Below are 6,464 nucleotides of genomic sequence, written 5' to 3' on the forward strand. Positions count from 1 at the left end.
TGATGCATTTAATAATTGTTACTTCATTACAGGCATTAGGGTTTAGTGTGTGGTGGCTCAGATGGTAAAAGCGTCTGCCTGCAATGCAGGAGACCCAGGTTCAATCCCTGGGTCAGGAAGATCCCCTGGAGAAGGAAATGGCAACCCACTCCAGTACTCTTGCCTGGAAAATTCAATGAATGGAGGAGCCTGGTGGGCTAAGTCCATGGGGTCGCAAATTGTTAGACATGTCTGAGCGATTTCACTTTCACTTTCATTTTTACAGGCATTAAGTGAAATGCTTTCTGTTTTGTTTTTAACTGCAAATTTATGGCAGTGGCAAATAAGATGAGTGCTAGTATGTTTTGGTGCTCAGTTCAGTTCAGTTGCTCAGTTGTGTCTGACTCTTTGTGACCACATGGACTGCAGCACACTGGGCTTCCCTGTCCATCACCAACTCCCAGAGCTTACTCAAAGTCATGTCCAGTGAGTTGGTGATGCCATCCAACCATCTCATCCTCTGTCATCCCCTTCCTCCCACCTTCAGCCTTTCCCAGCATCAGAGTCTTCAAATGAGTCAGTTCTTCACATCAGGTAGCCAAAGTATTGGAGTTCCAGCTTCAGCATCAGTCCTTCCAATGAATATTCAGGACTGATTTCCTTTAGGATTGACTGGTTGGATCTCCTTGGTGTCCAAGGGACTCTCAAGAGTCTTCTCCACCACAGTTCAAAAGTATCAATTCTTCAGCGCTCAGCTTTCGTTATAGTCCAACTCTCACATCCATACATGACTACTAGAACAACCATAGCTTTAACTAGATGAACCTTTGGCAAAGTAATGTCTCTGATTTTTAATATGCTGTCTAGGTTGGTCATAGCTTTTCTTCCAAGGAGCAAACATCTTTTAATTTCATGGCTTCAGTAATCATCTGCAGTGATTTTGGAGCCCCCAAAAATAAAGTCTCTCACTGATTCCACTGTCTCCCCATCTATTTGCCATGAAGTGATGGGACCAGATGCCATGATCTTCGTTTTCTGAATGTTGAGTTTTAAGCCAACTTTTTCACACTCCTCTTTCACTTTCATAAGAGGCTCTTGAGTTCTTTGCTTTCTGCCATAAATGTGGTGTCATCTGCATATCTGAGGTTATTGATATTTCTCCCGGCAATCTTGATACCAGCTTGTGCTTTATCCAGTCCAGCATTTCTCATGATGTATTCAGCATATAAGTTAAATTAGCAGGCTGACAATACACAGCCCTGAAATATTCCTTTCCTGATTTGGAAGCATCTGTTGTGCCTTGTCCAGTTCTAACTGTTGATTCTTGACCTGCATACAGATTTCTTAAGAGGCAGATCAAGTGGTCTGGTATTCCCATCTCTTTCAGAACTTTCCACAGTTTATTGTGATCCACACAGTCATAGTCTTTGGCACAGTCAATAAAACAGAAGTAGATGTTTTTCTGGACCTCTCTTGCTTTTTTGATGATCCAGCGGATGTTGGCAATTTGATCTCTGGTTCCTCTGCCTTTTCTAAATCCAGCATCTGGAAGTCCACCGATCATACATTGTTGCAGCCTGGCTTGGAAAATTTTGAGCATTATTTTACTAATGTGTGAGATGAATGCAATTGTGTAGTAGTTTGAGCTTTCTTTGGCATTTCCTTTCTTTGGGATTGGAATGAAAACTGACCTTTTCTGGTCCTGTGGCCACTGCTGAATTTTCCAAATTTGCTGGTGTACATATTGAATGCAACACTTTCACAGCATCATCTTTTAGGACTTGAAGTAACTCGACTGGAATTCCATCACCTCAACTAGCTTTGTTCATACTGATGCTCCCTAACACCCACTTGACTTCACATTCCAGGATGTCTGGCTCTAGGTGAGTGATCACACCGTTGTGGTTATCTGAGTCATGAAGATCTTTTTTGCATAGTTCTTCTGTGTATTCTTGCCACCTCTTCTTAATATCTTCTGCTTCTGTTAGGTCCATACCATTTCTGTCCTTTATTGTGCCCATCTTGGCATGAAATGTTTGCTCCATTGGTACCTCTAATTTTCTTGAAGAGATTTCTAGTCTTTCCTACACTATTGTTTTCCTTTATTTCTTTGCATTGATCACTGAGAAATGTTTTCTTATCTCTCCTTGCTATTCTTTGGAACTCTACATTCAAATGGATATTTCTTTTACTCCTTTGATATTTACTGCCATGCTAGTAGTTTTATCCACTTTTGCTTTCAAATCACTAGTGTAAATGCAAACACAGTGAAAATGGACATAATGTCTTACTACAATTATGAAAGCAATTTGGACTTCACAGACCCTCTGAAAAGGTCTCTTGGGGACCCCATGGATCTGAAGACCACACTTTGAGAACCATTACTACAGAGCATGCCATGCCACAATTAGAAGCAATAGACCAGATTACATTCAGCAATATGAATAAGCATTAATGGTTCTAGGAGGTGGGATGAGTAGATTAATACCTGTTACATAATACTCTATGAAAATGAAAGTGAAGTCTCTCAGTCGTGTCCGACTCTTTGCAACCCCGTGGACTGTAGCCTACCAGGATCCTCCGTCCCTGGGATTTTCCAGGCAAGGGTACTGGAGTGGGTTGCCATTTCCTTCTCCAGGGGATATTCCCGACCCAGGGATCAAACCCAGGGCTCCGACACTGCAGGCAGATTCTCTATCAGCTGAGCCACCAGGGAAGCCCATAATATACTATGGGTACATTAAAAATATATGTGCATAATACATGTTTATAAAAACATTAAAGGATGCATATAAAACATCAGAATGGCTACTATGGGGTTAAGAAACATTGTTTTCAGCAATAGTAATTGCTAGATCAATTTTTAGGTTTTTAGTATATCAGGCCAATTTGGGGTTTTTCCATTACTGTTTAAGGAGAATTGAAATAGTTGTAGTAGTTCCTAAATGTTGATGAAAATCTGGCAATGGAAAGGAACACTTAAGAACAAAATAAAAATTAGGAAGAGGTAAGAAATGAGCTATGGGAATATGAGTCAAAATGCAAAATCCTAAGTATATATTTTTCTTCCTCTCATTGGGTAGCAGCATTAATAAAGTCTAATGGTTTTTATTCTTTTTACTGTTATTGTTACATATTTTCAAATATGAGAGATCTCTGTGCTCAGTTCATTCTTTTTGATTACAACCCCAGAGTCTACTGCTTTATAGCACATACTCATACTTCATTTTTGAGGAGAATTTTGTCTATTGCCAGCTTATGTGAACTGTGATCCTTCATCATACAATGAGAGCCTTAGTGGTAGAACTCCAGAACTCTTTACTTGATAACATAGCTTATATTTGGATCAAATGGACTGATGGTAAGTGAAGGATTGATTAACTCTTCTCACTACTGTCTTCAATCTACAATTAGAGAAAAGGAATGCTCAGAGATCCTGGAGGTTCCTAACAGCTAATACAAAATCTTTCAAAGAATATGCTTTTTAAAACTATCTGATGATTGAATAAATCCTTAGTCTAATCCTTCCTTAGTATGAAGTCTTTATCCAAACAGTCTTCCCTGATAGCTCAGCTGGTAAAGAATCTGCCTGCAATGCAGGAGACCCTGGTTCAATTCCTGGGTCGGGGAAATCCCGTGAAGAAGGGCATGGCAAACCACTCAAGAATTCTTGCCTGGAGAATCCCCACAGACAAGAGTAGCTTGGCGGGCTACAGTCCATGGAGTTGCAAAGAGTTGGACATGACTGAGTGACTAAATTCATCAGCTTACTTCGAAAATTTTTTTACCCATACATAGTTCCATTTTCTAATATTTTTGCATCCGTTTTACTTCCCTGAACCCTCTTACAACATTAAGTCCTTCCAGATGGAGCACTCCAGGTTGAAGTATCATAAATCATAATATCATAAATATCAATGTACTAGCTACAGAAGGCAGACTTAGTGCATTGGCAGGAGTGAGCTACATTTGAGTAATTACTATTTTTCAGGTACTTTTGCTATGTGCTTTGCAAGTTTAATGCCATTTACTTGTGACAGTTGCACAGTGGCATTATTCCCAGGTCAGAAATGAGGCGATAAGTGCTCAGTTTTACTTCCTGAGCTATACTTGGTCTTATACTCAGTTTTAAGAACAATTCAGGCCGCTCCAAATCTCATACTTTTTACACAGTAATTATTTTCTACTTCACTTTTTCCACAGTCACCATTATTATTCTTTTAAAATTCATCCATTCTTTTGCTGTTATTTGTTTATGGCATTGGGTAGGCCTTCTATTTTTTTTTTTTTCAATACAGCTGGACTATTATATTAAAAGGATGAAAATTTTAAATGTTTAATAGAAAGCATTTCCTTCTTTGGTATAAAAAATTTAGTGATATCTTCTAAGTGCAAATATAGACAACACTGTTTAAGTGCTGAAGATATCCTGGACCATTTATTATACCTCTAAGCCTGTGAATATTCCCTGTAGGGCAGTGAAACAGATGGAAAAAACTCTTTGACACTGTTTAGTTACCTCAGATTTCTTTGTGATTTAATGCAATTTTAGCTTCTAAAGACATGCAAGAAATAAAGAATTTAAAGGAAGGAACAATGACTATGAACTTTAAAACAGGGTGTGTTCATATGACAAAACATTTAAGAATATTTAAAAATAAAGTTTAGTCTTAAAAATAGCACCTAATTACTTGCCTAACTCCCTAGCATTGTAATTGCTTTTGTTTTCAGCAAGTAGTATTTAAAACATATTCAGGGAAAGGAAGTAAGGGACCTAGTAAAATATGTGAAGTATCTGAGTAAAGTATATTAAATTTAGAGAAAATATACATTTTAATATGCATTTTATAGGTTTTAGATATGAGACATGCAAATCATTGTCTCTATATCCCAATACATAGAGAGGGAAATTTAAGCCCTGGGGACACTAGTGCAATAAACTCCTGGGAAGAGGAACTCCCCATCTCTAAGCAGTAATTATTGCCAAAACTGTTGAAATGGCTTTTCTAGAAGTTGGCAATGGTTTGTTCAGAAAGGGAGCCATAGTTCCAGGCTCTCTAGACAGTTTCAGCACTTATGAATATATCCTTCACTGATGAGCTTGTTCAAAAATTCATCAAGCTGTTAATCCTCTGCTTTAAATTACAATTGCAATGATATTTGTCCACAATGTGTGCCAGTGCACTTAGACACTCAAAGGTTTATGTTAATCATTTCATCATTTAGTTCTGCCACTGCACTTTTTCTGATGTTGAAAGTGTTATCAGTGATACAGGAAGAAAATAGCACATTTTTGAGGGGTGGAAAGCTGAGCAAGTATAGCTTACTTTTATTTATAACACAGTGTTTGTAGAGAAAAAATTTTTCAGGTAGAAGCACTCGATTAGTTATTTGACTATTAAGTATTTTAAAATAAAAAAATAGACAAAAATATGAACTGATTTTTTAACGTGTTAAATTTTATTTTTGTGAATTGTGACCTATACATGAAACAAAATCTAATTTGATATTGTATCTACTTCCATTACTGACTTATTCTGTTTTCTTCAGTTAAGTTCAGTTCAGTCACTCGGTCATGTCCGATCTGCGACTCCATGAACCGCAACACACCAGGCTTCCCTGTCCATCACCAACTCCCGGAGTCCACCCAAACCCATGTCCATTGAGTTGGTGATGCCATCCAACCATCTCATCCTCTGTCATCCACTTCTCCTGCCCTCAATCCCTCCCAGCATCAGGGTCTTTTCAGATGAGTCAGCTCTACACATCAAGTGGCCAAAGTATTGGAGTTTAAACTTCAACATCAGTCCTTCCAATGAACACCAGGACTGATCTCCTTTAGGGTGGACTGGTTGGATCTCCTTGCAGTCCAAGGGACTCTCAAGAGTGTTCTCCAACACCACACTTCAAAAGCATCAATTCTTCGGTGCTCAGCTTTCTTTGTAGTCCAACTCTCACATCCATACATGACCACAGGAAAAACCATAGCCTTGACTAGACAGACCTCTGTTGACAAAGTAATGTCTCTGCTTTTGAATATGCTGTCTAGGTTGGTCATAACTTTCCTTCCAAGGAGTAAGCATCTTTTAATTTCATGGCTGCAGTCACCATCTGCTGTGATTTCGGAGCCCCCCAAAATAAAGTCTGACACTGTTTCCACTGTTTCCCCATCTATTTCCCATGAAGTGATGGGACCACATGCCATGATCTTAGTTTTCTGAATGTTGAGCTTTAAGCCAGCTTTTTACTCTCCTCATTCACTTTCATTAAGAGGCTCTTTAGTTCCTCTTCACTTTCTACCATAAGGGTGGTGTCACCTGCATATCTGAGGTTATTGATATTTCTCCGGGCAATCTTGATTCCAGCTTGTACTTCCTCCAGCCCCTCATGATGTACTCTGCATAGAAGTTAAATAAGCAGGGTGACAATATACAGCCTTGACGCACTCCTTTTCCTATTTGGAACCAGTCTGTTGTTCCATGTCC

This window comes from Budorcas taxicolor, chromosome 11 (assembly GCF_023091745.1).
Source record: "Budorcas taxicolor isolate Tak-1 chromosome 11, Takin1.1, whole genome shotgun sequence".
NCBI lineage: Eukaryota > Metazoa > Chordata > Mammalia > Artiodactyla > Bovidae > Budorcas > Budorcas taxicolor.